We start from the raw sequence: 22,556 nt of genomic DNA on the forward strand, positions 1-22,556 counted from the left end.
CATCTCCAGTTCCCTCCTTCCTTGCCCTCCCCACATGGTGTTCAAGGGATTTAAGGTGAGAGTCTCAGCCTAAAGCCTTTTATTGCATCCCAGCAGCCACCTCCAGCCAGGCTCTGGGGTCACTTACTGAGAACTAATAGGTCTGTAGCTCTTTCATCACTCTTCTTTAGTATTTTTTTTCTTTTTAAATAAGTGTCTGTATAAAAATCTGGATTAGATAATAAATTTCTGCTTTTTTAATGAAAAATGGAAAAAAAGTTGTAAAAAATGTCAATTATGATTAACACTTCAACACGGAGAAATGACATTATCATGAGTGTTGTATGGAATCGAACAGACATCACCTGGCATTTGCCATCAGGGCTTGGCAGCTCTCCAGACAGGTTGCTACTTAGCTTGAAAGGTAAGAAAGTTGTTCCAGTTTTAAAGTTTTGCCATTTTCTTTGCACTTCGAAAAAAAAAAAAAAATTGAAGTCAAACTTTGCTGTGAAACAAAATTCCTGACAAAAATTAAAAAAAAAAAAAAAAAAAAAAAAAGCAACAAAACAACCACATCCCCCAGCTTATTTTTAAAAAGAACAAAAATAATGCTGCTCCATCTCATCTTGGAACTAGGAACCTTTAATTTGTGGATGCTGTCCATAGTGGGTTTAACAAGCTGCTGTTGATCCCTCCAATGTCCCTCTGTCTTTGTACTTAGAAACAAATGATGAATCATCGAATTGTAGAATCCTGGAATGGTTTGGATTGGAAAGGACCATCAAGACCACCCAGTTCCACCCCTGCCATGGGCAGGGACACCTTCCACTGTCCCAGGCTGCTCCAAGCCCCATCCAGCCTGGCCTTGGACACTTCCAGGGATCCAGGGGCAGCCACAGCTTCTCTGGGCACCCTCACCACCTTCACAGGGAAGATTCTTTTCCTAATATCTAATAAATATCTAGCATCTAATCTAAACCTACTCTCAGTTTGAAGCCATTCTCCCTTGTTCTGCCCCCTCATACCCATAAATAGTTCACAGGGATCTTGAGCTAGCCCAATATTCCCTGTCTTCAAACCCAGCTCCACCTCCCCTGCTTCCCCTGCCTTGGCCCTGGAACAAGAGAAAGTGTAAACAAACACAACAACCTCCAAAGTATTTCAATAACAAAATAACTAAAGCAATTCTCCGAGGGGCTGGTAAATAGCAGCCAAGCTATCAGAGCCCAGAGGGGGAAAAGTTCAGCCGAAACTAGTTACAGAATCTCCAGATGCAGTGTGACAAACTCCAGCCTGCTCCTGCTCTTGCTCCCGTTGCCATTTTCCCGCAGAATGACAGTTTTCAATTACTGGGCTGTAGCTAAGAGCAAATTGTGCACTTCAGCAGCTGGAGTTCTCTCTCCTGATTTTCAGACGTGGCTGGGTAAAATGTACAGGGGCAATGGAAGTGGCTTTCTGTGCACAGCTAACTGAGCAAGGACATGCCCAGAGACTGTCAGGAGCAGGAGAAAGTCAAAAGGAACTGCAGGCAGGGAGGGGGGATGGATCCCAGCCCCCTCGCCCTCCTCTCCTCCTCCAGCAAGGAGACTCCAGCTGTACGTGCTGCAAGAGCAGACCTGTGTCAACCCGTCTGCCTAAACTTTAAACACGATTTAGATTATTTTTTCCCCCAAATGACTAATTCTCTAAGTAGTCTGAGATCTGGATCACGTTATCCTCATTCTTACATAGGTAATAAATTTCCCCTTCCCCCTGTTAGAGTGTCCCACTGGAGCAGAACCCGGATTTCTGGATGTAAGGATGTACTCGAGCTAAAACACATCCACGGGGGTCAATCCTCTTTGTATGACCCAGGCAGGAGAAGGAGGCAAACCCAGGTTTCATGGGGTACTGGAGGTGTTGCATGGAGGTACTGTTCAACTGGTGTGTGAGATAACTTGGGGGAAGTTAAAAATAAAAATAAAGTATTTTTCCTAATAAAAGTCAACACGGAGGGACTCGCCAGCCTTTTTCTCCCTATTCTGTGCAAGGCAGCTTCCCCTGAGCAGAGACACTGAAATCTGGGGCAGAATTTTTCCTTTTTCCTCTGGGAGATCTTGGGTCTGTAACCAGCTGCAAATCATAGAATCATTTCGGTTGGGAAAAACATTAGGATTAATGAAACTATCAAGAAACAAACAGGGCTGGGGGGGACCAGGCTGGCAGCACCCCAAGTTTGCCTATGGCTGCCTGAATGTGGTCCACGAAGTAGACTCAGTGAAATCTTTCCTGCCAGGCATCTTGGGGTCAGCCATTTAAATATTTATATTTTTAAATTTACAGCAAATTAGTGTTTTAACCTGACTGCATTACTTTTTCCTGCAGAAACCTTTGCCCTGTGAAGAGAAGACAGTGAATCCCACAGGCTGCTCTGTGCTTCTGTGGCATCACCTTCCTTCATCCCCCATCAGTGCAAGCGACATGGCTGGGGAAAATAAAATGTTACAGGTGCTCTGCTGTTCCAGGAGAGCCAGTTCTTGGCTGAGCCCTGTGCCTTCCCTCATTACCATCCTCCCTCGTGCCTCCTGCATGCCTTGGACAGCTGCTGCCTGCACAGACCCCGGCGGAGCAGGGAGCTGGGCTGGGGAGGCTGCAATTCTCCTGTGCCCGGTGAGTCAGGAAAATGCTCCTGCCCAAACAACATTAAACTGCTCTGACAAAGCTGGAGAACCTGGAGAAATCTCCAGTCACATATGACATCGTCTAGCAGTGCATCCCTGCCAAACGGGAGGGAGGAAGGCAGAGGGTAGGACTGGATGAGCACTCTTAGCGGTGACATGCCATTTTTAGCCATAATTATGTAAATTGCATAATTCATCTCGAAATATTGAGGGGTTTTTTTTTCTGTATTTACTGCAATTACGTCAATTGACCTATTTATGTTATCTGACGTGCTTATCATTAAAATGGGACAATATATCCCATTAGATCCTCTAACTCCATTGAATGGAATGATGATTAATTATATCATAAAAAGGAGCTGTGCTACGCATCTCTGAACATGGAATTTGAGGCTTAATATAAAGCAAACTACTCTTGTAATTTCCTGTCTTAAAACTGCATCTTACCCACTTGGGAAATATGCCCAGGGTTCCCCACATGGCATCATTCTGGTCCACATTAATATCAAATGATATTTAGAAAGCCAAATGTATTTATTTCTTGTAGCACCTACTGCTCTATATCATTCAGAGACAACATGTCTAAAGAAAAATCCAACAAACCTGGCTCATCTATGACTTCATTATTCTGAGAATCTCCTTCCAGAGTGGAGGAAAAAGGCCTTTCCCAACTATATTGGTTAAAACTTCTTGGAAACCACCTCCTGCTATTCTCCCAGGGTCTGGATCTGTCATGCCCTGTTAGAGAAACAGTGGCTCTGGGAACACAGGATGACAGGTGAAGAATGCAGCTTTAATTCCTGCTCTAAATATCAATTTGAAAGTGCATAATAGAGCAACTTGCTAATTTTTTTTCCCTAATAAGGGCTTTATCCCCACCCTTACTTGAGCCAAGCTCTGTCTATTCCTCTGCATCTAAACCTTGTCCTCCTCCAGCCTTGTCCACTTCAGCAGTATCTTTTTTCAGCAGGGCCATGAAAGTTTAGACCTGAGCCTAGAGAGAAATCCATGTGTGGTATTTTAGATGTGTGCAGGGACTCAGAGTGACCACTCAAAGGCACAAGAGGAGCTGGGTGGCCTCATTCTCCCAGTTTTGGGGCACTTACACAACTCCTTTAGTTCCTCATTTTCTGGACAACAGTGCTGGCCCAGTTTTTTTTAGTTCCTAACATTAAAGTCCCTGTGACCTGCTTTCATATTCAGAATGAATAATGACCACACGTCCTTGGGGGACTCAGGGCTGTGGGGACAAGGACTCTCAGAAAGATCATAAAGGGATCCATGGAGCTCAGTGCTGGGGACTGTCTCCTCAGAATGTCTGTTAAATTTCTTGGTACTGTTCCTACTCAATCCCAAACCATCTGCTGCTCCTTTCAACAGGCAGAGGTGATGGACAGAAAGAGAGGATTATTGCAATGTGCCCCTTAGCTGATCTCACTCTCCCTCAGTTGCCAGCATGTGGTCCCAGAGGGAGAGGTTTCAGCTCGTTTTAATCCAAAGGGAAGGGCTCGAGTGCACCTAAAGAGGGTTTCATCGTCGTTTGTTTTACTCAATTAAAAACCTGCAGACACAGATTAGCTCCCTGCTGCTCAGTGTAGGAATTCTTTTAACACTGCAGTGATTTACGATCTACCAGGCAGCATTTAACCAATGTCATCCAGAGCCCAGAGATGCTGAACACGGGGCTGGTCACTCGTGCTAATGAAAAATGGATTGGAAGCGACAGCCACTTGCGTGGCTGCATTTTGATAACGGATGACAGAGTGGGGCTGGAGCCGAGGGAGGCTCTGTAATTAATATTACAGTAGGATCAGGTATGTAACAGAGAGCTTGACTTGGAATTAAAATCAATACAACAGCTGTTGGGACGTGTCACTCCTGGTCCCTGGGCCCTGAGACATTCTGCCAGACGGAGGAAGGGCTGATGGGAAGGTGATGACACACAGTGAATATCCATCTTCTGTTCACTTCAGGCAAGAAATTATGCTTAGTGGAATGTGTTGGCAGCTTGGGGATGTTTGATTGGCTTTTTGTTAGGGTTTTCTTTTTCCTTTTTTTCTCTTTTTAGTCAATGGATGAGCAGGAGGGTCTATGGGCCACCTCTCTCTGCTGCTATTGCTTATTTTCTTTTCAAACACTATTTTACACCAACCAGTTACTGTGGTGTTGTGGTTTCCTTTATTTTCCGGTCTTCCTGCAAGTCAGAAACAATCAAGTCTAGTGTCTATGATGGTCCTGGCTCTTATGAAAATAGAACACTGCTCCATGTTTCTGACAAAGCACATTGGTCTCTTGCAGCAGCAGGGACATCTCAGTCTATTTTCAGCCTCCCTCTTCTGCTCCCTGCCTTCCTCATCCACTCCAATGGCCAAGATCACCTCCAGAGCTGCTGTTCTTGTTCTAACAGAAGTTTACTTTGAGGCATCAGAATGTGGAGAAGTGAAAAGATCAAGTGGCATCTGAATTAGGATAGCAGAGAAATCATTTCTGTGTTTCTAGCAAATTCTTCTAAAGAAAAAAATTGTAAATTGAAAATTCAACTTTTTAACCACTACCATGAACAAAAAAAAATCTGCATCGGGTGGGGACAGGTTATGGATGATCAAGATAGATGATGCTTTGCATTCCACACCAATGCTGACCTTCCTCCCAGCTTGGGGTTTTTGTGCTATAAACTTGAATTTCCAAACAGAAGGTGTACATCCATTTTTGTTCACAAATGCCTGTGGGAATAATATGACACTCATGGAGATTTTTCTGCACTTTCTTAAATTTGGTTATATTTAAATGTGGTTATTTAGGAAGCTGGGCTAGTTTTACAACTGGTTTTAGCTCCAGCAAAACAAAATCAAGCCCATGGATCATAATAACACTCCAAAACAGCTTTAGACAGAGCCTTTTTGGCCATGTAGAGTAGAGCTGCAATCTGTAAGCATTATGGTTGGCCACTGTAGCAACCAAATACCACAGCAGCCAGAAAACGAGTAGAAATGTCCATCAGATGAAGGGAAATCCATTATCTCTATGCACTGCCCTCAGGCTGGAGTTCAAAGCTCAAGTCAGTCTCAGAACAAAACTCCACTCAGAAATGATGCCCAAATTCCTGTCAGCCTGGTGAGTGTGACAGAAGTGCTTGTTAACATCCAGCCCTGACATCAAGGCTGTGATTGTTCCCCTGCAGCTCAGGGTGCCTGAATCAGGGCCCCCTCCAAAGGCCACCAAAGCCAGTAAAAAAAGGCCCTGACTGATTTCATTAAATTTTGGAGCTCCTCTTAATGAAAAGCCCATCTGCTATTCAATTCACAGGCTCCTGAATCTCTCACCTTCTCTTCTTCTACTGCCTGCCAAATAAAAATCATGGCTCTCCTGACACCAGGGTACTTTTCAGCTTATTTTTGACCTGACTTCCTATAGTGGGGTTCATTTGGGGTGGGTTCATTTGCAGGTGTCTTGCTGTGCAAAGAATTCTGGACAAGTGCACTCAGTTTGGCTATTTCTCCCTACAGAATAAACCTTCAGCCACAGATTTGTGAGTGGGTTAATCCAACAAGCCAAGATGTCCCACTTAATTTTAATGTGTGAATGATCCCTAAGGGAGTTTAAACTTTATCCCAAGCTGTCATCTGTGCATTTTACTGGTCCTAAAAGCCCCAGAAACACCAGCTCTGGTGTGCTGGAGCTGCACCTTCCAGGAAGGCTGGCTCAGAGGGGGAGTCAGCTGGGGATGCTCCTCTGTGGCACCGCAGGCAAGAGCAGGAGCCCTGAAACCTGTGAGTGTGAGGAGTGCAGCACATCACTTACAGGCCTGAGCCATATGTGCATTTTATTCAGATCCAAGATTCTCCTGTGGGTTCAGGTCAATTATTGCTCTTTTAACTCTTCCTTTTAACTGAAATGTCTTCATGTGCAGTACATGCAGACATTGTTTTGCCTAAGATGTCTGGACAACTGGCCTGATCATCAGAGCAAAGCTCCCGGCTCCTCAGCCCTGGAAAACGTGGGAATGACATTTGTTCATCCAAACAGCTCCATCAGGTTGGTTTAGGACCATGAAGAAAGAAGGAGCATGAGCACAGATCTCTGCTGCCTGTTCACCTCCTAAAGCTGACTTTCATGCCATCTTTAAGCACAGGTGACAAGATTTTGTCTGAATTCTTGGCTGGATTTGAGAGCTCTGTGAGTGAGAAATGCTGTTGCTCCATTCAATTCTGTAGGGGCAAGTAAGTGCATGCATGTACTCACACAGAATTCAGATACTTAACCTCTGAATGAGGAAAAGAAAAGCAGTAGAGTCCTTATGAGACACTCCTGACTGTACAGCAGCATAACTTGAGTGGTTACTGAAATAATGATTTATTTTGGAGGGTTTGTGTACAAACAAAATGAATCTGTGCTTAGAATAAATTATTTCCTTTCATGGGTTAAGTCACAAAGTATCTGGAAGCAAAGAGTTGTCAGCTGCAGGAACTGGCAAATAGATCTGAATAACATATGAAATTTGGAGAACTTTGTGATCTCTTCAGACAATATGTGGATATGCATCAGTATGCCACGTTCTTTGAATAAATTATTCCTTTTAAATTATTCACTCAGTTCTAGTAATTGTTAAGATGAGAGGATTTTGACATAAAGTGCTAACTAGTGAGATTAAAAAAAAAAGCTGTATACTTTTTTTTTTTAAATCTTTCTAGCATTTTCTACCTGCATTAACATCACTTTTCCCTTTTCAGATAACTTTTTCTTTACACTCGCCTCTCTTTCTCTTCTTTCTGTCCACCCCTTTATTCCTCTTGCTTTGCAGCACTGCCTGAAGACAAAACAATTTCTCTGAAGGAGATCCTTTTAGGCTATGAGGGGATTAGGCCTTGGAGCAGAGATCCTGTTTGGATCAGCTGTGGAACTCACAGGAGTCCTGTTAAAGGCCTATTAAAATTCCATGTAATACCTCAGTAAGTAACATGCGAATCCCCAGCTCATCTTTGGGAATTAAAGTGTGCAGAGCTTCCCTGGCTGCTGGCAGCAAGGTTAGGCAGACCCAGGACTCGTTTGTTTGAGGAACAGGACATCACCTGACTGTTTCCTGCACCTCCAAGAAAACATTGGAGTGAAATATTGCAGAGGGAAATTGTTCTTGAGCTGAGGGACCTGACTGATGGTCACCCAAGGCTGGCAACTGACCACTGACCACGGCCATTCCAGGGATGGCACCCAGGTACAGGAGACATGGGCATCTCAGAGGAAGGTTTGGCAGATAAGGTTTAATTCAGATTGCTTTAATCAGAAGCTCTCTGTAGTATAAATTCAGCAGAGTATCTCAGAATGAGCTGAAATCACTCTCAGCAGTTTGGTATCTGCCTTGAGATCTCCTAATTCTGCTCAGACAAGAGATACCATAAGAACAGACTTTTTCTCTGCTCTGCAGACTTTTTTTCTGCTTGGATTTCAGGTCTGAAGGTCTTTCCTTTTCTTTAGCTCCTTGTTATTGTCAAAGTTAAAAAATTAAGGATAGCTCCCAAAATGTGCTTGAGTAAACACAGTATTTATATATTCTTATATACATTCTATTCTGGTGGTCACCCAGCACTGCATCAAGCTTTGGGGGTGCTCTTATGCTGCCAAAGAAATAATTCACTCGACTCTACAGCAAACTGCCAGAGCTTGTGCGGGCAAAGGAGAGAAAAGGTGGGGTGAAATGTGAATTTGGAAATAAATTGTCTTTGGTGTCTCAGGAATCAAAAGCAGCTGATCCAAACCCTGTCAGAAGTAGAAGCCCATGCTTGGTGCAAGGCTGGCACTTCCAGCTTGGCATCCACTTCCAGCCCTTTGGAACTCAAATTTTCTCTCTTTTCCCATGGCATGGCCAAGGCTGCCTTTCCCTGATGTGCTTCAACACCCAGCCCTGCCAGCACTGACCTGGCTGTGGAGCAGCTTCTACCTCCTCTCACTCACTCATCAGTCTTGGCTTAGGCTGAAAACTTTTCTGGACATTTCCTTTTTTAAGAGGATCTCAGAGCTTTTTACAAATCTTTATTGATTAAGCATCAAAACCTTCATCTGATGTAGATAAGTTTAATGCTATTATCCAGATTTTACAAGGCAGATTTTATTGGAGACAAGGAGAAGGTAACCAGCTTGGTCAAGGTCAGACATCAACGTGTGGTGGGACAGGAAACAGAGCTGGGCTTAGGTGGGGACACTCTGAGCTCTCCATGCATTGTATTTGTAATTATTGTGCCTTTGGATTATGTCAGGCAATGTTATGGATTTTGCCAGCAGATATGACAAGGGAGATATGACCTCAGGGCACCGGTGGTGTGTCAGCCCTGGGCTGCCATGGACCTGGTCTCCTGCACTTCTTCCACGGTGGGTCCTCAGCTGAACTGAGGAATTAAAATGCCAAAGAGACGCTGGAAGAAATTTAACACTCGCTGGGCAGCTGCTTGAGAGCCACGCGGAGCTATCGGAGGGCTGGGCTATGAAGCTGTGTAAATTTTATGGATGTGGGCATCCATAAAAAGAAACCTGCGGCCTTTTCCCCTCTGGTAAAGCCTTGCCTAGAGGCTGAATCCCCTTTGCCATGCTGGCAGGCACAGCGGAGCAGCGGGAGCCGGAGCCGTGCCCGTGCGCGGAGCCGCAGCCGCGGATCGCACCTGCCCCCGTGAGCCCAGGGACGGCATCGCTCGGCCCCGCGCAGCCTCCCGCCTTCCTGCAGCCTTCTGCTCTGTGAAAAAGGGCCCTTTGTGGCAGCATTTTAAAGGATTCTCCTTTTCTTTCCGTCCTCGCTGTTTTGGTGTCCAGCTCTGGGTGCAGCACGCTTTGGCAGAGGGGCAGAAGGCTCAGTGTTTTCCATCTCCACCACCGGGTGCATCCCTGCCCTGCTGTGGTGTCCTCTCCAGGCCATGCAGAGACAATGATTTTCCATTGCTTGATTCTTTCTGCTTTGCTCTTGGGTGTGCACGGTGCCAAGCACACAGTATTTTAATAGCAGCTTAGATTAAGCTTTTGCGTGGAAAATGTTTTGGGATCCCTTGTAATAGTCACAGGATAAAATGTGCAATTATTTAGGCAGAGTCTGGAAGAAACTGTGTGGTCCATGAATGAGCTTCTGTCACCTAAGCCTTGTATTGATCACAGAATCATTGAATCATTTAGGTTGGAATGGACATTAAAACTCATCTCATTCCACCCCCTGCCATGGGCAGGGACACCTTCCACTATTCCAGGTTGCTCCAAGCCCATCCAGCCTGGCCTTGGACACTTCCAGGGATCCAGGGGCAGCCACAGCTTCTCTGGGCAACCTGTGCCAGGGCCTGCCCACCCTCACAGGGAAGAACTTCTTCCCATTATTTAACCTAAATCTACCCTTCTTCAGCTTAAAGCCGTTCCCCTTTGTTCTGTCACTCCATGCCATTGTAAAAAGTCCCTCTCCAGCCCTTTAGGTACTGGAAAGTCACATCACCTTGGTCTCCTCTGTTTTTCCCATTTCTGTGGAAGCCTGGCCATGTCTCATCCCTGACTCACTTTTTTTTCACGAGTTTATTCTCCCTCCACTAACTTCCAAGAAAACTTCTGAGCTACTTCCTCCCCTACTCCCAGCTAGCCTGAACAGTTAATTTGCTAATGCCTGGATAGCAGGGAGAGATCCCAGTGTGTGTCAGCTCCCAGGAACTCAGCAGTTACAGCTTTACAGGGGTTGCATCCTCCAGGAGCCAGCCATTGTGCCTGACACCTCTCTGCTGCCTGGATCACTGCACACCACATTGTACATTTTGATGAAGCAAATGATGCAGCATTCTGCCCTGGCAGATCATCCGATCCAGGGAAAAACTGAATGGGCATGATAAAACCAGTGATTTGATGGGATGTCGGCCCTGCTGTTCTCCAGGTTGGGGGATTCATGTAAGTGAGGAGCAGATGGGATCTCCAGGGGGAAATTCTGGGCTTGCATTACTGAAACCAATGTAAATTTAGTACTGTATTTCTAAAGTGTTTTTGGAAAGCAGCCAGGAGTCTGAAACCTATCCAAGGTTTTCACCTCTCTCATTCATATATATAATTTATAGATATATAACTATGTATAAAGTAAGTTATATATACATACACTTACTTATTCTTATGTTGTTCATGGGTGGGAATATGAGGTCTCATTCTCATGTGTTTGTGGTTCATCTTGCTTTAATGACACCTGACTCTCCATTTTACTGTTTTTGGAATTAGAGAGAACATCAAAGCCTTGACCAACTGCAACTACCAAGGAAATGCTTCCACTGCTCCCGAGAACAGGCTCTGGCAATGCTGTTGTAGCAGCCAAATTTTAATTTGTACCAGCCAAGTTTTAACTTTCCAAGTCCCCAAATCCCTCATGTAATCGAAATGCATAGTGACATTTGTCACTCCTTTGTGCTCAGCTGCCCAACACAGTGTTGCTCCCAGCTACTGCATCATCATCCCTCTTCTGCCCCTTGAAGACGGCTGCTCATAAAGAAACCCTCTTTTTCTTCCTGTCCATATTACATATATTATCCAGCTCGTGAAGGAAGGGAGGAATGCTGTAAACAGAGAATCTTCTCTTGTTAGGGTTGCCCTCAGCCTGTAGGACAGGGTTGATTTTCATTAAAACCCTCTCAGGCCATCCTAGAGGTAGCAGCTCTCCTCTGGCACGTTCTGCATCCTGTCCCTCATGCTCCCTTCCCAGCGGTGCACTGAATGATGTGAAAGCACCAGAGCCAAGAGAAATCTTGGCCCCATCCTATCTAATCTGATCAGTTCAACAGAGCAAGAGTGATAGAAATTCACAAACCCTGCCAGGGAAAAGGTTTTCTTTGGCTAGAGCTGATGTTTGGCATGATATGTATCTGTGATTAAAAAAAAATAATCAACAGAAACACCCCTTGAAAATCAAAACTAAGATTGGATGCTATAAAAACAGGAGCTGACATGAAACAGTCCTCTTTAGCAAGGGTGTCAGGTAGGCTAACATCCCATACTGATTTTGGGAAAAGCCCGAGGATGGAAAGACTTTGTGGCACTACATGGCACCCCCATTCTTGTTGTAAGGAGCCTGCACAGCACCAGCACCCTCAAAGCAACTCAAAGGGGCCTTTCAGCCAGCCCTGGCAAACAGGATCTATAGCATTTATGGTGTTCTTCTGTAGGGTTTTTCCACAGGTAAGAATCACAGGATGAGTCAGGTTGGAAGGGATCACACTGGGTCATCTGGTCCCACCTGCCTGGTCCCGAAGAGCCATCCCAGTGCACATGGCACAGGAGTGTATCCAGAGGGTTCTGGAATATCCCCAGAGAGGGAGACTCCACACCCTCTCTGGGTCACTGCACAGGAAAGAAGTTCTTCCTCACGTTCAGGCAGAACTTCCTGGGCAGCAGTTCCTGCCCGTTCCTCTTGTGCCATCGCTGGGCCCCACAGAGCAGAGCCTCGTCCATGCTCTTGGCACCCACTTTAAGTATTTATACACATTAATGAGGTCCCCTCTCAGTTGTCTCTTCTGGAGGCTGAACAGCCCCAGCTCCTTCAGCCTTTCCTCGTAAGAGATGCTCCAGTCCCTCCATTGTCTTCGTAGCCCTCCATAAGATGAAGCCTTCTACGTTTTTTCAGCTGAAGTTACTACAAAAGTGTTAAATGTGACGTGATCACACGTTTGCCAAAGTGCAAGTGAGATGCAGTGATCTGGATTGAGAAATGAAAAATCAGCATTTTTGCAACCCCCTTCAAAGCCCTCTTTTAGATGTTATTCTTCAGGCTCAGCTTAAATGACATTGAGGAGTTAAATTTGGCTTCTTGCTTTGTCCCACCTTGCATCTTGTAACTTTTAATGAAAGTCCTCAAAATTTTTAAAGAAATCAATGTATCCCTATTAAACATCTTGGTTTCAATAAATCAGCATTTTCCAATAGAAAATCTGTCTGCCTATTCTTATTTTATTTTTGATCAGTGTTATATTTCAGAGAAATGTATTTTGCAGTGCAGCCTCAGAAACAGGTGAATTACTGTGCTGGCTCAGATCCATAGTTCGATTAGATTCATATTTTGCATCTGACAGTTCAGCAGAGAGGTCATTTCAGAATCCATCACCAGAAGCACAGGATGGAGTTCCCTGCTCTGGGTGAATTTTCTTTCCACCCTGTTCTTGACAGCTGTGATGCAGCTGAAGCTTCCTGAGCAGTCTCGTGGTCTCCATGATCCTGGTCTGAGTGATTTCCCACGTTTGTTTCCTTTGGAGAGCCATTCACATTCCTTAACTTCTCTATTTAAATCTAAATCTCCCAGCAGCTTCCGAGGTGGCATTGATTTACCTCCACGTGTGGTGAGTGCTGTGCATGAATGTACTGGGCTCCCCACCAAGTAACCCCTGGCTGCCCAGGGACCCTGACTCCATGGGTAACCTTTCCTTTTCTGCTTCCCTGGGACTGCCATGACCTTTCCTTTCCTACAGGGAGGAGACAAAAAGGCAGATGCCTCCCCTTGGATCGAGCTGCTGGCTCATTCAGCAGATGTCTGGTTGTGTGCCACTGAGAAAATGTCACTGCCTGCCGCCAGCCCCAAGCAGGTGATTAATGCCAGACTGAGGATTTTTCTCAGCTGCATTTGGGTCCTTCTGTTCGCTGCTGCTCAGTGAAATGACAACCTGGCCCTCTTGCCACTGGAGACAAGAGGAAAGCCTGGCACACGACGGGAGCAGGGACCTTCCAGGTCTCACATGGGCAGGATGAAGGTCTGAGCAGGAGCCTGGTGAATTGGAGATGAATGGATGGTTCATCTGGGGCAATTCCTGCAGCTATGGCTCCAGTGAGGGCTCATGGACACCACCCCTACTCTGTTTGCTTTGCCTCATCAGCTACAAATGGGTCATTAGAAAAATGGTGCTAATTATCTCTTCTCGCCCCCCAGAGCAGGTGTTTGAGCAAGTGCCAGAGAGTTCCCAACCCATTCAGGATGGAGATGTTGCAGGATGCCAGTGGTGGCTGGAGCATCAAGGCAGGTGCAAGAAAGCCTTCGAGGAAGAAAAGTGCTCTTTAAAAGGTTTGATTTTTATCCTGGTAGAAGAGAGAAATGGAGAGGGAAAAGTGAGAGATGAGGGAGGAGTGAGCATGAGATAGTGGTGCCTTCTTGAACCAAAAGCTGTCACAGGAAGCCTTTGTGGGGTCCTAGAGAAGTCTCAGGCTTGTACAGACCCCCATAATAGGGTGATTGCCCAGACTCAAATAGGGATTTGTCCCTTCAGGGAGTTTCTTTTCAGCCTAAAAGGGTCAAACATGATAGTGTGATGTCTCCTGCTAAGAGCAAAGAGAATTCTTCCATCTCTTCAGAGGCTTTAAAAACCAGTGTTTGTTCTAAAATACAGTTTTTAAGCAAGCAAACAGAAGAACACAGTGCCCTGACAATCATCCCAGGCATATTCTCAGCCTTTTTCCAAGTGTTGGGGGTGAAATAAGGAAAAAATCAGCACCTGACTTTCTCTCCTCCCTCTTCCTGACTCCTCAATATCTTTGCTCCACATCCTCCCCATGCTCAGCCTGATTGCCTTCCCTGCCATGTGAGGGGCTGTTCCCTTCAATCTGGCAGTTCCTTTCTGCAAACTGAAGAGTTCTGCTGCTGGTTTCTGTATTTTTAAATCTCATGACTGAAATGAGAGAAAAGAAAATCAAGGCTTTGGTGAAGTTTCCAATCCTGTCACTTTCTGACCTTGAGCCGATCACATGAACTTCTAATGTCAATATTCCCATCTGTTAAGCCTCACAAATGCACAGTAAAGCAAAATTAATAAATTGTATTGGGATATCTACACTTACAGTCAGGAACATTTCTTCCATGAGTAATGCCATCGACTTGAGTGCATTCACATTGAGCAAAGAATAACTCATCCAACCTTTAATATTTGTGAAAAGCTTGGGGATTTTTGTGGAAGAAGCTGGAGAAAGAGAAAATCTCTGTGACCCAGGCTGCAAATATGCAGGAATTCATTCCCCATTAGTGTCAGAAAGGCGGTAAGAGTCACTCTCTTGTTTTTGCTGACTTGCACACTGTCCTTGCTCAAAGGAGTTTTGAAGACTTTTCCTATGTCAGATTAAAACTCTGGAGGAGGAGGAGGGACAGGGAGGTGGTGGAATTGGGAAGCCCATGGAGGAGGGCTGTGCAACACCACCTCTGAGATCTGATTTCTAACTCTGTTGGGCACCTGGAGCACCGAAGTCTCTGACAGGCTTTAAAAGACCTTAAATCTCATGGCTGATAAGTCAATTCTAAAAGTTCACATCACAATTGCTCCTTCATGGATACAAATCCCTCAGGACAACATCTCCTGTCAAAATGGTGTTCTGGAGTGCACAGGGGAAGTTTGGAGCAGAGTTGGAAGGTGGGGAAGTTATTTGGGTTATAGGATTTATATGGGTTATATGGGCTACAGGGGTCATACAGGCTATAGAGGTTATTTGGGTTATTTGGGTCATATGGGCTATGCAGGTTATCGGGGTTACATGAGTTATATGGATTATTTGGTTTATGTGGGTTATTTGTGTTCTAAGGGTAACACAGACTACAGGGGTTATTTGGGTTATATGGGTTGTATGGGCTAAAGGGGTTATATGGGCTATAGGGGATCTAGGGGGAGTTACATGGGTTATATGGATTATCTGGGTTATATGGGTTCTACAGGTTGTTTGGGTTATAAGGGACAGAGGCTATGAGGGTTATTTGGGTTACATGTGTTATATGGGTCTCTGCCTGCTGCATGAACTACAGGTCAGTTTTGGCTGTGTTCAGAAGTACAGCTCAGGGTACTTCGTCTCTTTGAATCACCTGGGCAATTTCCATCCCAATCTCCCTGCTATTCCAAGTCTTCAGACCTGGATGTTTCCCCTCCAAGAAATGCATTGTCCCATTTCCATGCTGTGGGTCCAGAAGTAACAAAATGAGAAGTGACTTTATGTGCCCACTGTTCCGAGGTTTCGGGTTGTCACTCCTGCCCGTGCTTTCTCCCTCAGAGAAATTCAGGAAACTCTTGTTGCTCTTTGCCTCAAAGTTAGCAAGCAGCTGGAAATGGCACAGGTTAGTTATATTTAAAAAGGAAAATTGTTTTCTTTTATTTACTCCATTTTCTTCTTAATTTGCCCAAGTGACCTTTTCTCCCTTTAATGTTGAAAAAGACAAAGAGAGCAGCTGATTGACCTGGATATCTTTATTCTTGAGCTGTTGAACCCAGGTGCTCACTCACACACAGTTCAGCTGACTTCTCTGGGATTTCAGCCTATTTGCTGTCACATAAACAAAATTTTAAAAAACACACAAAAAAAACCCCTAAAAACCCCAACCCCCAAAACAACAACAAGAGCACTTTTCAGTTCTTTACCTTTTCTTTCTTTTGCACTTTCACCATATGGATGCCCCTGCAAGAGGGTGACACGCTGCTATTGACATTTTTTCTCTGGATGTCTAAACCTCCCTCCTTATCTGCAGAAATTCTTTCTTTTCCTTACCTCCTTTGGCCCTTCTCTATTTCTACAATGCTTTCCTTACATTGCTGCTCCCATGTGATGATGTTTCCCAGGGCAAAAACACGCAGCTGCTGTTAGAAAACAAGGGAGGAAATACAATATCTCTCCAAAGAGCTTTACATCTCATCCAGCCCTTTGATGATCGCTGTGCATTGAACACGTATCTTACGCTGGGCTCCCCATAGCAGCCAACATCTTCTTTCATCTCAGAAGGGATAATTCATTTGGATGTGAACAATTCCAATTGCTCTTCCCAAAACCTCTTGTTGTGTGTGCAATCCTTAGCAGGATTTTTTTTTGCCACTGCATGGCCCACTTGCATCCTTCTCTGAGATCTCTCTTAAATTAATTTCTCGTCACTTTCCCCAAACCTGAGTGACCTAGAAGGATGATGGGGGAGAAGGGAAATTTTGTTCTTTGAAAACGTTGCCCTTTTTCCACTGCATCCTCAGGCTCTTAAAACATCTCTTTAACAATGCTTGTCCTGGGAGCAGTTCCTGGAGGACCTCCCACTATTAACCTCTTTCCATGCAAGAATTGGACTTTTTATCACAGCTCTTTGATTTTTATGCCATAGTTTGTTTTCAATCCATGAAAGAACTTTTACCTCTTACCTCAAGGTAACCCACTAAGCTTTCCTCAATAGCTCCTTGTGAGGGCTCATCTCAAAAAATCTTCTGAATACCTAAATAATTCACCTCAGCTTGTTCAGAGATAGCCACTATTTTTGTTAACATTTTGAAATGCATTTAAATTAGCGTTGTGATTTACTGTGGCAGGCTCCACACTGGTTCGTCCCAAGCATCTGGGGACACTGTAACTCTGTCTTCAATGGTTTTCCTCTTACCTTTTCTTCAATTGAAGCAAGGTTTGCCAGCCTGTAATTCCTTCACCCCCTTTTCCACCTTTATTTAAGGATGGATACAACACTGGCCACTTTTCAGCCCTCTGTCATGAGTTCTGATTGAAATGAAAAAAGTGACAGGTTTTGTGCTAATAGCTCTACTTCTCTGCTCTCTCATTCCTTCTGAAGCTGTGTCTGGTCCCAGTGACCTATAGAAAATTGATGGTCTCATCCAGGAGTCTTTACATGTGTGAGCAGGTCCATTAACTTCCTCAGCCCCCCTCCAGCTTCAGAGAGCCCAGCTGCAGGAATGAGCCTCTGATCAGGGCTGCTCCCTCCATCTGTCACACTGAGCACGAGTGTTTCCATGCCATCTTATGCTTCATGAATTGTTGGGTAGGTTTTTTCCAGTTTTTCTCCCTTTCTTTGCCATTGTGTGCTGATGTTTGGTCATGGACTTTTTTTACTGTGTTGTCTGTGCAAGAGCAGGTGAGCCAGTCCTTGCATGAACTGTGGGCTTCCAGCACACATCTTTATCCTTCATTATCTTGCAAGGAGAACTACGAAATGGAGACTTTTTGTTCCTCCCTATGGAGGTATGTATGGTTTAAAAAATTATATATTTTGCAGTTATCCCCTTTATGTTTCCTCCTAGGGATTGAGGATGGAGGGAATTCAGTGAACCAGAAAGCAAATGCGATTGCATCCTCAGAGTAAAATGGGAAAGGTATAAAAATACAGGAGAGTGAAAAGCTGTTTAGGTTAAGCAGCATCAGGAGCACAGTAGTTCCTGGATATAAAATGTCACAGGTGGACCAAACACTAAGAGAAGTATTTTGAGAATGAGTGGAGTAACTCTTGGAATAAGGGAAAGGGGACAGGAATCCAGCTGTCTGTAAGTCGGTGTTTGATGTGTTTCAGATCAGGGTTTTGTGTGCGACTGCCTGAGAAGACAAAAAACTGGATTTGATGACACAACAGATTTCTTTTACCTTTTTGTCCCAATTTTTCTGGAAGTTCAGGAAGGATGATGCCCTCAGTGGCAGCAGATTTGGACCATGGTTGAAGAAGCGTAACTGGCAGAGAGTGCCATGAACCCCTCTGATGTGAGAGTCACCTTCTGGGCTATGAGGTGTTCAACTGGACTGACTGATTAACCAAGGACGTGGATGATCCCTTCCAGCTCACAATTTAGGGTTGATGCAGACAACCCAAAACCTGTGTGTCGAGCCAAGTGCAAGGTCTGCAAGGTGGGGGCAGAAAGTCCCTGGAAACAATGCCAAGATAGACAGTGAGAAGAGAGAAAATGAGCAGCTGAAGGATGGCACCAGCAGAGAAGCATGAAAAGCATTTCCCCTCTTGCTGATCTCCTTCCTTTTGTCTTGACAGACTGTCAGGAGCTACTTTGCTCTCCTCTCCATTTTCTCACTTGGCACCATCACAGTCAGCCCTTGACAAAGACTTTTTGGTGGCCATTTATTAATTTTGCTGTGGCCTTTAGTAATGTCATCTTGGCTCCAAAGCTTTCTTGAAATACAGTGCTGCAGACTTCCCCAAATGTCCCTGGCATGTTATATGGCACCCGGGTAACGCAAACTCTCTTAAAACAGAGATGAAGCAAACAGTGCTAATTTATGCCTTGCTTTTTATTCCCAACATAATTTTGATTTTAATGTCCCATCCTCACCACATCAATATCTTTTCACTGCTGGCATGTGGAAACAAAAAGTAAATATTTCATTTTCCTTCCTTTTGCTGAGATGCTCACCCAGAGCTTCTGGGAGTATGCAAATGAGACTTGACTGGGGGATGCTGCTTGGGTGCTTTATGGGACATCAGGGCATGAGGATATTGCCCACGAGCATCAGTGTGAATGGAAAATTAGCTGCACTGGGAAGTGATGTATGATTTAATATAGCAAAGGATATTTACAGTAAAACAACAGCTCACGAGGACACATTGCAGAATTGCAGGCTCTGCCTGAAGGATCAGAAAGGTTTATTTATTTAATATATAAAAATCAAGCTACCCTTCTGCTTTGTTCTGCTGGGTATTCCGAGCCGGGCAGTGGCCTGTCGCTTTAACTATGATGTATTAGCTCTGCCCACAAAACCCCTGCACACTTCTATCAAAATTCGGGATTTCTCATCATTCTGACTGTGGGTGGTGTCCAGAAATCCCACACAAATGGCCACTGAACGTGAGCAAGGCATATTGCCTGGGAGGGGCATTGACTCTGGCCTGGCTGCAGCTGTGCAGCTCCTGTGTGCAGCAATTTCTTTATCATCCTTTTGACAGGCTACCCATCTGACCTAGCCCCAGAAACCGAGACCAAATGCGTGGGGATTCTGAGACCCAGCCGAGAATTTTTCCATTATACTCTGCCTGTAAGGAGTCTTGAAGCAAAGCTTAGAAGCAGACCCAGGACTGGGCTTAGTCACCTGGAAATGACTTCTTCAAAAAACTTGCATCTGTCAGCCAAGATTATTTAAGTCAAAAAGAAAACCCCACTTCAGCTGAAACCTTGTGCCCGAGGGAATCTGCAGCACTCACACTCGAGTGGGATAAGGGCTTATGAAGAAGCTCTGGAGACTGTCTCTGAAGCTCAGTTTTCCTCCCAAGGAGATGGATTTGGCATTACTTTGGGGAATCAGTTTTTATTTTTCACCTATTTATTATCTTAGTGTTAGGAAAAATGGGGCTGGGTCCAAGCTCCAGGTAGTGCTGCTGATGGTTTCACATGGAACCAAACTCTTCCTGCTGTGACACAACTTGCAGAACGAGACTGTTCAACAAATATAACCTTGAGATTTGTGTTTTTGAGAAAGAAGTGACTTTCAACAGTGGGCCCTTTTCTATCCCACCCCCATAAACCCACCGAATGCAGCGGCTTGGGTGTGCAGCAGGGTGCTGGAGAGACTTGTGGGGGGGAGCCAGGATTGGGGTTGGTGGAGGAGCTCATGGGAACTGGGAACGAGCTCCCTCCCACTCCATCAGCTTTCCCATCAAGGTCTTGCCTTCCTCTCCCCTCATGCTTTATTCCAGATTTTAATGCTCGCCAGTGACGTGCACAGTAAAATAAAGCCTGAACCGGCTCAGTACTTGTCACAGACTGTGTGTGGGGATCCAGCACTCGATTTGTCTCTGTACTTCCCGTGTATGATGGGTAATTTAGTAGCAGCACTCAGATACTGGGGTGATAGATGCCTTGTAAATACAGCAGGTAGATTAAGTTATTAGTGTAACAGTGAAAAACATTCCCAGATGGGGAAGGCACTGAAGCTTTACCCCTCATGGAGGATGTCAGTGAATGTTCAGCAACCCCTTAAAACCAACGTCCGGGCTTATAACCAAGACCAAAAAACCTTTGCATCAACTGCATAACATAAGGGAAGGAAGGAAGGGAGCCCATATTTTCCTAACTTTTGCCACTTCTGGACTGGCTGTGTCTGATCCCATCTGATATAATATCATCCCATCCCCAGAGCTACCATCACCTCCCAGCAGGTCCCACAGAGGGATAGGGCCAGCAAAAAAAGAAGCAGTTGGGGGGATCTCAGCGTCCCCATGTCTCAGAGAGAGGGCAGTGAGAAAAATCTCTCTGCTCAAGCAACCACAGTCTTGGGAGTGAAGGAGAAGGAGATATAAAATAAACCTGGCCCGGGTTTGAAGCTGTGGGCTGGAACTGCCTCCGTGCAGCAGCTTTGCTGTGTGAAGTGTGCAGTGCTGGGCTCCCTGCGGTGCTTTTCAGCTCTGTCTGTGCAGCACCAGTGAGACTGAGCACGGGGAGGACGCTGAACCTGCCACTCACTGCAGGGGTGACCCCTGCTCAGCAAAGGGGTGGTTTTCCATGATCCCACCCCAGGGAAAGCATCAGCTTCACTCCACAAGAAAAAAGAAAGACGCCAGAGGCTGCCAACAAAGAAATCTGAGTTCTGTGTCAGAGCATCCATCCACTCTGGGGCTCGCACAGTGAGATTTCTGCTGGTAATGCCCCATTTCAAGCTCTTGGGGCTGGGGAGGAAGAGGCACATGGGGCACATGTGGCAAAGGAGAGCCCTGCCCATGTCACAGCACTGCAGTGTCCTCCCTCTGGAGCCCACAGCAGGAGCTTGTGGTCCCGGGGAAGGACCTCATCAGCAGGAGCAGGGCTGCAAAGCCTCAGTGGTGCTGATGGAATACGGCACCACAGGGGAGGCAGTCTCACAGCTCCCTAATAGTGAGGAGCTGCTTTGTGTCCTTGAATGAATGAATCTCTTTGAACATTCTGGGGAGGGTTGGCTGCTGAAGAGCTTCTGTTCTCACAAATCTCCGTTTCTTATCTGAATCTTGCTTGCTCAACATCCTTAGCACTCAGTTCCACGTGTTTTTGTATAAATGCAAATCAAAAAAGTTTTAAATTTACCTCCTTTCTGTTTCATTGATGATACTCTTCTGTTCACTACTAATTCGGAGGCACTTCTGGTTGGAGTTGAAGCATAGGAAAACTCTGATTCCCTTGAAAAATAATAAATATTTCCAGGATGTGTTCATATTGGCCTTTTCATTGCACAAAAGAAAGGGGGAGGCAGCAGAGATGTCAGACAATAATCTCTCTTCAGCATGAAAGCTGAATGGGAAGCTACTATTCCTGTTTGCATACAATATATGCTGCTCTTTCATGCAGCTCCTTTAATCAGGTTTTGTGATCAAATTCTGGCCTGTTTTGTATAATTCACGGGCTGGTTTTACACGTGCTTTGCAAAGAGAAAATGTCAAATGCTTGTACTTGCAAAGCAGCTGTTGGAGATGTGCTGCCTGTGAGCAGGGCAGGGCAGGGCAGCAGGCAGGGCTGAGGGCAGGGGGGTCTCGGTGTGGCCACAACAGCATCATGTGGATGGGGAAAGGGGAGATATTGAGTGGAACAAGCGGAGCAAAAAGTCACCTTCAAAGCTGCCTGTGGGAGAAACTTGGACTCAGCAGCAGCATCTTGTGGAGCTTCCCGGCAGCTTCTGGCTGCTCCTTTCCACCGATGGGATGGCTCCGGCTGTCTCTGGGCTGAGCAGAGTCAGACCTGGGTGTCTGTCAATAAGAGCAGCCGCCTGGATGTTTTCACACTCCTGCCGTGTAGGGATTGCGCTAAATGTGAGCAAACACAGCAAACAGAACAGCCCGGGGCGGGGCTGTGAGCTGTGGGGTTATGGGCTGTGAGCTTACGGCGAGGCCGGCGAATGAACTTGACCAGGGGACGAAACGAGATGCGCACAAACACGGCTTCATTTAGCAACTGATATCAACGGAGGGGCTCCAAAATTTGGGGGAGCATCAGCACAGCTGAAATCACATCAAGGCAGTGCCTCACATGGTGGGGAATTGCTGTCAGAGTGTGAAGTGCTCAGAGTGACTCTACATCAGCCCTTTGCCACGCTGGGCTTCCCAGGATCTTACAGAGCCTGCCCAGGATGTAAAAACACATAAAGAAGGCTGAAATTTGCCAGAAACTGACGACAAAGAACACAGGTACTCTACCAAATTACCAAGAGAGTTTTCCAGGCAAATTCCTGTTGGTGAACAAAGACTCCTTG

The sequence above is a fragment of the Coloeus monedula genome (assembly GCF_965178545.1).
Source record: "Coloeus monedula genome assembly, chromosome: 21".
In the NCBI taxonomy this organism is placed as follows: domain Eukaryota; kingdom Metazoa; phylum Chordata; class Aves; order Passeriformes; family Corvidae; genus Coloeus; species Coloeus monedula.